A 10,941-nucleotide genomic window follows, 5' to 3' on the forward strand; every position below is an offset into this window, starting at 1 on the left:
GGTTCTTCCCGATTTGATATGGGTTTCAGTGTACTTAGTAGTTTCACATCTCATTGCCAGTATAGAGTATCAGTGGAGGAATGCTTAATTGTTAAACAAACTTTCTTTTAAAGACAATAGGCGAGTCGTTTCACTTATAGATCTCAGGTTTTCAATTAAAAGCTACAGTGGCATTGCAGTGTTTGAGGGCCTACGGCTCCACTGACAGGTTGAGAGCTATGGCAATACTCTGGTATTAAAATAATAAGAAAATACATCACAGTTTGTTTTTCTAAATCAAAAAGCAAGTTCCTTTTGTATTTTATGTCGGATTGCTTTATTGGCATTTTAAAACATATTATATTATACAGTGCAGTACCAGCAGTAAGGAGTCCCTTGGCAACAAGAATATGCCGATATTTAAAATGCAATAGGTCTCACCTTTCATTAAGTTAAAGCCATTTGCTTTGCTATATAATACCATTAGCAAAGTAAATGGCTTTAACTTAATCAAAGGCGAGACCTATTGCATTTTCAATGCTTGTTTTTAAATAGGATGGAGAATATTGTAGGAAAAGAGGGAAGTAAGGATGAAGATATTCGGAGGATTGTTTGTGAGGAAGTCTACAGTTGAGGAAACAAGTGTTACGAAAAGAGGCAAGAGAAATATAGAAGAAGAGTACTTTTCAATTTCTGAAGAGGAAGTTGAAAACAGAGGTCCAGGGGGTAAATGCCTTAAAAAGAAAAGGCATTTGGAAAAAGATGATGAAAAGGTCAGAGGAGGCCCAAGCACCTCACAGAGTGGTGATGTCTTTGGCGGCACAAGGAAGAGTCAGCAGCATGCAAGGTGGTTTAACCTCTTCAGCGCTGCGCGGATTCCCGCGCAGTGCTGAAAGATCTGAGCGCGGGCGGGGCCATGACGGAACGGTTCCGTCATAAGCACAGCCCAACCGGCGTGCATGACGGAACCGTTCCGTCATCGGCATCGAAGAGGTTAAGGCAACTAAGAATGAGGCAGTAGTGGATGTGTCTAAATTCACTACACATAGCGTGAGAGGTGCTATGGCGAGTAAGATTTGTATGTTAGGAGGAAGGTTGGAGGATATCATGAAGGCTGCAGATTGGTCTTCGGCGGAAACTTCTTTTTTTTTTTTATAACTTTATTTACCACTTCCAATAATGTGAGAAGTTGGCCTGGCATATGCTGGTCACTAGTTATAGTGGCCACCTTGCACCAGTCCAATTCGACTCTTATGGTAGATAGGTTTAAGACAACCTTTTAAAGAAAGCTATCCTAGTGGTAGCTGTGGCGAGCAGCCTTCAGGCTAAGTCTCAGAGGAATGTAAAGCAGCTTGTTTTACCTTATAATCTCTTGAATTACCAAATGAAAGGACACCACACAGGTATATATATAAAATATATATGTATTTATTTCTAGACACACTCTACTAATCTCTTTATGAGATTAGAAGTCAGGAACATATGCACAAATCAATGTTTCACAACAAATTAAGCACCTATATGGCTGGGGCCCTAGGGGCGTACCAGACCATATACTCAAAAAGAGGTTTTGGAATGTCGACTTGCAAGGGGACAAGGCCTAGAGCCTTTAGAATCGCTGGGGCCTCACTAATCCACCCAAGGCAGGTAAGTAAAGGACCCACGGGAGACGCGTGCAGTGTGAGAACACAGCCGCGGGTTCCCTATTGATTTCAATGGAGCAAATCGCGGTTCGATTTTTAAAGTTTTAGGGTACTTTGGAAGAGTCTACAAGCCAGCCACTTACAAGGTAAGTACTTTGAGGGCCAGCACACACACAGGAGCACCGGAGTGCACGAGTTACCTCACCCAGGGAAGCCGGGTGCATAGGTGTCTTTTGGTGTCGGGTCGCGGCGTCGTTTTCAATGGAAGCCGAAGAAGATTTGCTGCTTGTGAAGACTAGAGAAGTGTCCAGTGGAATCCAAGGCTGGATTCAGAAGAAGGAAGACCTGAAAGCAGAAGGGACAGTGTTCACAGTCACTTGCCAGTGACCCGGGCCAGGAAGATGGATTCCCACGGTAGTCGGGTGATTTCAGGTGATTCACGGGTGTCTTGACTCTTCAGCCACGAGGTCCAGGAGGTGTCGACGACAACCAGGAGCTGGATTCAGAGTGTCCCATGAAGTTTGCAGCTTACTGAGGTGTCGGCAACCGGATTGGAGCCAACAAGCCTTGGCAACAGCAAGTCTTGTGGAATGTGAAGAAAGTCAGTGTTGCAGACTAGCAAGGTCTGAGGGACTCACTCAGCGAGGGTAAGTCAGGGCAGGCCTGGAGCAATCAGGGGAGCCCTTTGGTTTGATGAAAAAGTCTTCAGGGGACCCACAAGCCAGCCAGCAAGGGATCGCAAAAACGCCTCGTGAGGATTCGCTTCACAGGAGCCCACGGTCACTTGGAATGAGGTAGGCCTCTGATTTTCAAGGGAAATCCTGCTGGAGGCTTGGACCACACGTGGTCTAATGCACAAGTTCATAGAATGTTGTGTAGGGGTTGCACTCAACAATAGTGCACGGTACCCGGGTATTGCTGTTCCTCGTTACTCGTGGGGTCCACTCGCCTCAGATTTGCTAGGGACTCACAATGGCTGTCGAGAAGTCAGGAAATCTACTTTCGGGGCTGCAGGGACTTCGGACTCCGGCGGGAGCGGGAAAGTTTGCGACCGTTGATTAAAAGTTTTGGTGCCTGCCAAGCAGGGGAGTCACTCCTTGACTCCAAGGAAGATTCTTCAGAGTTCCAAAGGTAGTGGAATGTCGAAGGTCCAGGATTCTTCTTGTAGAGCGTCATCCAGTAATATCTAGTTTGCAATGGCAAGGTTTCCCTATCTTATACTAAAGGAAAGGGAGGGACTAGCTCTATGACCACTCCTATGGGAGGGTCAGGGGAGTGGGTGGTTACACCCACTTCCCTTTGTCCAGTTTCGCGCCAGAGCAGGGGCTGGTAGCCCCTGAACCGGTTTGAGCTGGCATATGCACAGAGGAGCCTACTGCTCCCCCAGTGCAGGACTTCAAAGCACTCTAGGAGTGCACCCACCCAGCCCCAATACACTAAATCCTGTCTGGAAGGTGGTGACACCTCCCTGTGACAGGATGCCTATTGTTGGGCCTCCTCCACTGCAAGTTTCAGTCAGCAGCAGGAGGGCAGCCCAGTGTCTGTGCTGGTGGCATCCATTTTGTGATGCCAGGCTCTTTCAGATTTCTACCGTGTTTCCACAATAGGTACATGTCTATCCCTCTAGAAGGGTGGGATCATAATCCCACACCAGTTACTGGTGTGGGGTATGATTCCAAGGCGTTTGACACCAAACACAACATGTTTTGATGCAGCCATCCCAAAGTTAGCATTTACCGCTAGGTTATAATGCACTTAAGAGTATATGGTTTAACCGCATCCACAAACAGCCACAGAGAATAGACTCAGAGGGCTGCAGGGGGGCCCTGCTCAGGCAGAGGCATCCCCTCACATGGAAAACCAAGCACCCTGCCCTCAGGATTAATAGGGCCTGCCTTAGGGGTGACTGATAGGCTCATATGTGTGTGTAAGGTGAGATATAGGGAACCTATACCTCAGTGAGGAGTGCTAACACTACCTCACCCAGGCTGCAGTAGCAGGCCTGTGGTGTCAGATTTAGTCAGCTTCCCAGGGGTGGCATAATACATGCTTCAGCCCCTGGTAGGCCTGTGAAGTACCTATGCCCTTGGTACCTAAGGTACCATATACTAGGGGCTCATAAGGTACCACAGTATCCAATCACTAGTGCATCTAATATGCACTCCAAGTCGTTTAGAGAGAACAGAGAGGCTGGGGCCCTGATTAGCAGGGACCCAGCCAGACTATAGCCAGAAACCAGTGTAAACATCAGAAAAAAAGTGGGGGCAACATAAGTGCAGATCCTACTCTCCTACACATAATAACATTCTTCAGGTACATGTTCACATAGCAACACTTTGATGCAATAAAGAAAAAGTTGACATTGCATACAATTGACACTTTACCACGGTCCAAGTTGAACGGCCACTCCATACTCAACAAGACCACTGTTACACTGGAATGCCATTTCTGCTCACAGGTGAGAAACTGAGCGATCGCAGTTTAATATGACACGTGATAACTCAACCCACCCCAGTGGGGCCCATTCCAGATAAAGTTTGTGATGAAGAGGACTGAGCCAATTCTAGCAGATAGGCTTTCAGTTCGGCGGAAACTTTTAGGAAGTTTTGTTTCAAAAGTGTGGATCCTGTTTCAAAATGTGTTTTAAGGAAGCTTTTAACATGCATAATGCTAGCCTCCTGTCTTGCCATAAAATGACGATTCTTATAGGTATACTGAAAAAAGAATCGAGATTTTATTAAAGACAAGGGGGCTTTATGCATAACCTTTTATCCACTTCTTCTGAGCAGCAACCACTTAGTGTTAGTGTTAAAGTGCAATGGTAAAAAGAATCCTGTCAGACTCAGTTTGAAAATATTTTTTTTTTTTACACATTAAAAAACATCCACATTTTATTCATTCTTTATGTTTCATTCATTTTTTTTTTTAAGTAGTAATTAGAAAGGGATTTACCTTAAACACAACTGTGGTTTGCTGTCCAGATCCGTAATGTTGGATTTGTTTAACTACCATTCCCATGAGCACTTTGGAAGGCCCCATGATGCAGCCGGCTTTGAGATCATATGATCGCACTTCCGTTTTCTTTCCGAGTAGCGCTTTCAATCAACATAGTGAGTAACGGTGAAGCAGACTTGACAAAAAGACTGGCCTACCCAAGGTAGGATTTTATTGGAGATGCTTCGCTTTTTTAATGTTGTATGCAGTCTTCTGTGCTGCCGGTTAATTTAAAAAAACCTTCATATCGCGTTGACGTATGGAGTGAGATGCTCCACTCGTAGGCAGCGTATACTTATTGGAGGCTTGGTATGCGCTGCACATTGATTATTGTCTGCCTGCTTCCTTGATTTAAAAACCTATAGAAATAGCATAAATGCAGTGATTTACGCTCACCGCCGCTCTCCCTCTTTTCCAGAGAGGCATCGTCGGAGAGAAATTTTATAGCTGCTTCACCATACTTCGTTGACGGAGGTTAATTAAAATAATACGATGGGTCAACGTTTTGGAGTTAAGGTAAAAACAAGTTTAATTAATGAACTGCACATTGATAACCATGGGTCACTGAGACACCTCTGGTTTTTATTTATTTTTCAACAGTTTTGGTGAAAAGTTGCCCTTCATATGTACCGCAATTTATCTGGACATTGATAATTCTCGTCTTTCTCGTAAGTGCTCACATCAACTTAAGATGTAGAACAAGAACTATTTCCTTTTGGACAGGTTTATTTTATTTTATTTCTCTTTTGGTTTCATATTACTTTTTTCTTTAGACACTTCATGCATGTATTGACATATTGAACAGTGGATTGAATCACACTGCAGTAGAGGTAAGCAGGCTTACACTGGGAGTCCTGTTATGTTGTGTATGGTTGAACAAACGCTTTTAACATTGCGGTAATAAGGATTTTTTCTTTACATTTCAGTTATTCTGGTCCTGAAGAGAGCCCCCAAGAAGCGGGCTCGAAACGCGTCGACCTTTTGTGTTTTTTGTGATGTTTTGCCAAACAATCTTTGGTTTTTAGTTGTTGTTGCCTTTCTGTGCAATGTTAATTGGATATACAAAGTACTAAAAAGTGATGTTTACATCTTTGTAATGCACAGCAAGGATCATTGCATTTAAATTATGGTGATGTTTGGTGGTGACCCCTGGCATGGTTAATTGTTGGCAAATAGTATATGTGGCCAGGTTGAAGGTGTGGTGTATGTTTGGTTGCTGATCAGTGAGGGTTATATATGTTTAGTGAATGGGATGTGTGAGTAGAATGAGGGAATGTGGAAGAGAGTTATCATGTATGTTGATTGACTGTATTTGGGAAAAAGTTTTCGATTTGTTTCTTCTTTTTTTGATAAAGTTGTGCTGCAGTTTCTAAAAACAATTTTTTGAATCTTTAAAACAACAAGCATTTGCAATGCATCGGTTTCGCCTTTGGGACCTTATATGTATTTAGCAATGCAGCATATTAGCCTGGGTGCTGAAACATCTACTGTTCTTTAATATGGAGGGACAGTGAGCACCAAACTGCGTGACACGCCAGGTATGGGAACACATGGAGAGAAATATTGCCTTTCAGCTGGAAATTGTATAGTCCAAAGCTCTGTTTTTAATATAGAATTAGGTCCTTTGATGGTTATATCAGTTAAAATACAAGATTTAAAAAAAAATATTATCTATGGGTGCTCGTGGAAGACAATTTCTATGGACAAATCTCAGTGCGGGAAGAAGGACATGGAGGAGGTAGGTAGTATGTGGGGCAATGTGTGACTTCAAACGGGGTTCTCCAGGAGAGGAGAACTTTCGTCTTCAGAAGGCTGCGAACTTTTAAAGCAAGGTTTCAAGCTGCGGAGAGAAAGAACTGATCAACAACCGAGTGGAGGGAGTGCACAAGAGCTCGGTTTGTTTTTTTAAATGTTTAAAGTTATCTGAAACTTTCCGACAGCTGAGCCCCCTGACAGCCACCACACGGAGGCATAGAGTTTCAGCAGGTGGCCCCTCTCGGCGGGACCTCACTGGTGGCATGGAGGCGTCCCTGAGGTAGAGAGCTACACAAGAAGGAGCATTAAACAAAGCAAGTCAGGTAAGAATCGCCCCGGAAATGTTTATGCTTCTTGTGCACAGTTGTGGAAATGTCACACGTGGCCTTTAAAAATTAGTGCTTGCCGCTATGTTTATTTCTGCTTGAATTTCCGTGGCGCTACATTTCGATGTTATTACTCAAGAGCAGCGACGCTATTTAAAAGCTCAAAATAGAACCGGTGTATTATGTTTTAATAACTTTGTAATAAAATCTTACAAAATGGAGAACCACATTTATAACGAAGCGGCGCTTCAATCGCGTCATGGAGCTTAGGGGCTTGCAGGGCACTAAACGTGCTGAGCAAACACAGAAGTGCAGATCCTCAGGTTGCAGAAGTGCAGACCCTTAAGATGCCGAAGTGCAGAACCTTAGGGTGCAGAAGTGCAGACTATAAGGTGCAAAAGTGTAAATTCTTAGGGCGCAGAGGTGCAGATCCGTAGGGTGCAGAAGTGCAAATCCGAGGCTGCGGAAGTACAGAGCATAGGGTACAGTAGTTAAGAACCATGCCATAATATCCTTGTTAGATTTATGAGGCAAGTTGTGTGCGCGCGTGCATGCGTTTGTGTCACTAAGTGTATTTGTGTGCACGCGTGCATACATACGTGTGTGTCAATGTACATGTGGGTGTTGTGTTGCTGGCAATTTCCGCTTGTGTCGCGCACAATCTCGTAGACGAGCAGTGTTCTGCCCCTTCCGATACCTTGCTTTAAGTGCTGTTCTCTCGATGCTCTGGGTTCGTGATTGACTTTAGTCTTTCTTACCTCTGTGGCTGGGTGGGTGGTGGTGTGTGGGGGTGGGGTTATAGGGATGTGCAATATTTTAGGAGCTACTTTAAGTGATGTTTCAGGCACGAGAAGGGACGGGGCTCCCACAATCTGAGGCAGAGCACCCTTCTGTGTCCTCCTCGCTGCTTCTGTTCGAGCAGGCAGCGTTAATCGATATGTGCTCTTGGCACTTTATCGGAATTTATTCTACAACCAAAAACCGGTGTGGTTTACTTACGAGGCTTTTGCTCCTGCCAACCCCGAGTGCATAAACTCAAAGGCGACCCGTCTAGCGCCAGTCCTGGCCCAGTGGCACCACTACTTGGGATTCTGGGACTTGCTGTTCGGCTTTACCCATTAGAAATTCCCAGAATGCATTTTGGCTGGCTAAAGCAGCACTAATTATCAAAGCAAAGATGAAAAAAAAGCACACCACTGCCTTTCTCCGAGGTGAAGCAGAAATGCCTCGGAGAAAGGCAGCGGCATTTTCGGATTCGGGGACTTGTTTTCGGATTCGGGGGCGTGTTTTTCTTTTTCTCTCCTCTTGCCATTGGCTGGAGGAGAGAAAAACACGCCCAGCGAAAAGTATCGAAAAAAACACTCCCGAATCCGAAAAGGGCGGGGCCTGTTTTGCGACACGAACCTCTTCTCCAATGGCTGGCCAGCATTTAAGAGGCCAGCCAATGGAGAAGAGGGGCGGGTTCAAGCCCCTCTTCTCCAAGTCATTAAATCTCGGAGCGAGACTGCACAAGCGCAGCCCTCGAGCCGAGACCTAAAAAGGATGTTAAATCAAAATTGAAATAAGCAAAATATGGCTTGTGGTGTTATAGATTTTTTCTAGTCACCAGGGAAGTAATGTTTGATATATCATCAGTATTGGCGATTTTGTTGGTTTGTCATTTTGAGGCTCAGCCTTACTGATTGGAGCCAAGGCCCTTTACTAGTTCTATAGAGCCCAAACAAAGCACTGCCTGGAGCACAGACGAAGCACTGCCTAAAGATCAGACGAAGCACTACCAAGAGCCCAGAAGAAGCAGTGCCTGGAGCCCAAATGAAGCACTGCCAAGAGCCCAGAAGAAGCAGTGCCTGGAGCCCAGAAGAAGCAGTGCCTGAAACCCAGAAGAAGCAGTGCCTAGAGCCCAGAAGAAGCAGTGCCTAGAGCCCAGACAAAGCACTGCCTAGAAACCAAACAAAGCACTGCCTAGAGCCCAGACAAAGCACTGCCTAAAGATCAGACGAAGCACTGCCAAGAGCCCAGACGAAGCACTGCCTGATGCCCAGATGAAGCACTGCCTAGAGCCCAGACAAAGCACTGCCTGGAGCCCAGACGAAGCACTGCCTGGAGCCCAGTTGAAGCACTTCCTAGAGCACAAACAAAGCACTGCCTAGAGCCCAAACCAAGCAGTGCCTGGAGCCCAGACAAAGCACTGCCTAGAGCCCGGACAAAGCACTGCCTAGAGCCCAGACAAAGCACTGCCAAGAGCCCAGACGAAGCACTGCCAAGAGCCCAAGCGAAACACTGCCTAGAGCCCAAACAAAGCACCGCCTGGAACCTAGAAGAAGCACTGCCTGGAGCCGAGACCAGGCACTGCTTAGAGCTCAGACGAAGCACTGCCTAGATCCCAAACAAAGCACTGTCTAGAGTTCAGACGAAGCACTCCCAAGAGCCCAAACAAAGCACTGCTTGGAGCCAAGACGAAGCCCTGCCTACAGTGCAGTTGAAGCACTTCCTAGAGCCCAAACTATGCCCTGCCTGGAGCCCAAACCATGTACTGCCTGGAGCCAAACGAAGCACTACTAAGAGCCCAGACGAAGCACTGCCTAGAGCCCAAATGAAGCACTGCCTAGAGCCCAGACAAAGCACTGCCTAGAGCCCAAACAATATTCAAAAAAGCAATGGGGTGACCCAGTATCCCTCAGAACCTGGGCGGTAAGTTTATAAGGTAACAATGGTTCTGTTGGGTGAAAGTATTGCTTTGCACTTACGGTTTAGTCAAGCATTTTTTCACAAAGTACATTAATTTGACTTTAAGCAACACACAAGACAGTTCATATGCAACCAAATGAATCTTTATATATGAATTGCGTCATTCATATATGCATACATCAATATTTTCACGAGTGGCCGTCATGCAATAATGTGCTGACAGTAGTGACACAGTGAGAAATCGGTGCTCAGTGACAATGTGCGTGATATGTGCAGTAGTTTAAAAGCGATTTTTTCGTAAGTGGCCAGGATGTGTCGAATAGTAAGACTGCGCTGTGGAAGAGTTCTATTTTGGCACAGGTTCTATACGAAGGTCCACAAATTAGTCGACCCAGACCAAGCACTGCCTAGAGCCCAGTCGAAGAACTTCCTAGAGCCCAAACTATGCACTGCCAGGAGCCCAGATGAAGCACTGCCAAGAGCCCAGACGAAGCACTGCCAGAGCCCAGACAAAGCACTGCCAAGAGCCCAGACGAAGCACTGCCTAGAGCCCAAACAAACAAAGCACTGCCTGGAGCCTTGATGAAGCACTGCCTGGAGCCCAGACCAGGCACTGCTAGGATCCCAGACGAAGCACTGCCTAGATCCCAAACAAAGCACTGTCTAGAGTCCAGATGAAGCACTGCCTGGAGCCCAAACCAAGCACTGCTTGGAGCCCAGATGAAGCACTGCCTAGAGCCCAGTCAAGGCACTTCCTAGAGCCCAAACTATGCACTACCTGGAGCCAAAAGAAGCACTGCCAAGAGCCCAGACGAAGCACTGCCTAGAGCCCAAACGAAGCACTTCCAAGAGCCCAAACGAAGCACTGCCTAGAGCCCAAACAAAGCACTGACTGGAGCCCAGATGAAGCACTGTCTCGAGCCCAGTTGAAGCACTTCCTAGAGCCCAAACTATGCACTGCCTGGAGTCCAAACTATGCACTGCCTGGATCCAAAGGAAGCACTGCCAAAAGCCCAGACGAAGCACTGCCTGGAGCTCAAACGAAGCACTGCCTGGAGCTCAAACGAAGCACTGCCTGGAGCTCAAACGAAGCACTGCCTAGAGCCCAGATGAAGCACTGCCTAGAGCCCAAATGAAGCACTGCCTAGAGCTCAAACGAAGCACTGCCTGGAGCTCAAGCGAAGCACTGCCTACAGCCCCAACTAAGCACTGCCTAAATGAAGCAGTGCTGGAGCCCAGACCAAGCACTGCTTGGAGCCCAGGCGAAGCACTGCCTAGAGCCCAAACAAAGCACTGTCTAGAGTCCAGATGAAGCACTTACAAGAGCCAAAACGAAGCACTGCCTAGAGCCCAAACAAAGGACTGCTTGGAGCCCAGATGAAGGACTGCCTAGAGCCCAGTCAAGGCATTTCCTAGAGCCCAAACTATGCACTGCCTGGAGGCCAAACTATGCACTGCCTGGAGCCAAACGAAGCACTGCCTGGAGCCCAGACGAAGCACTGCCTGGAGCTCAAACGAAGCACTGCCTGGAGCCCAAACAAAGCACTGCCTGGAGC

General features: G+C 46.5%; 1 long non-coding RNA gene across 1 annotated transcript; it reads left to right on the top strand.

Moving 5' to 3' along the window:
- The first annotated feature begins 4,668 nt into the window (after positions 1-4,668).
- On the top strand, positions 4,669-5,719 carry LOC146870008 (uncharacterized). The gene is made up of 5 exons (XR_014981671.1): positions 4,669-4,779; positions 5,035-5,132; positions 5,217-5,284; positions 5,390-5,446; positions 5,543-5,719. It is a non-coding gene; the product is annotated as an uncharacterized LOC146870008 (long non-coding RNA).
- Positions 5,720-10,941: the final 5,222 nt, after the last annotated feature.

Source organism: Triturus cristatus, chromosome 1_1 (genome assembly GCF_964204655.1).
Source record: "Triturus cristatus chromosome 1_1, aTriCri1.1, whole genome shotgun sequence".
Classification (NCBI taxonomy): Eukaryota; Metazoa; Chordata; class Amphibia; order Caudata; family Salamandridae; genus Triturus; species Triturus cristatus.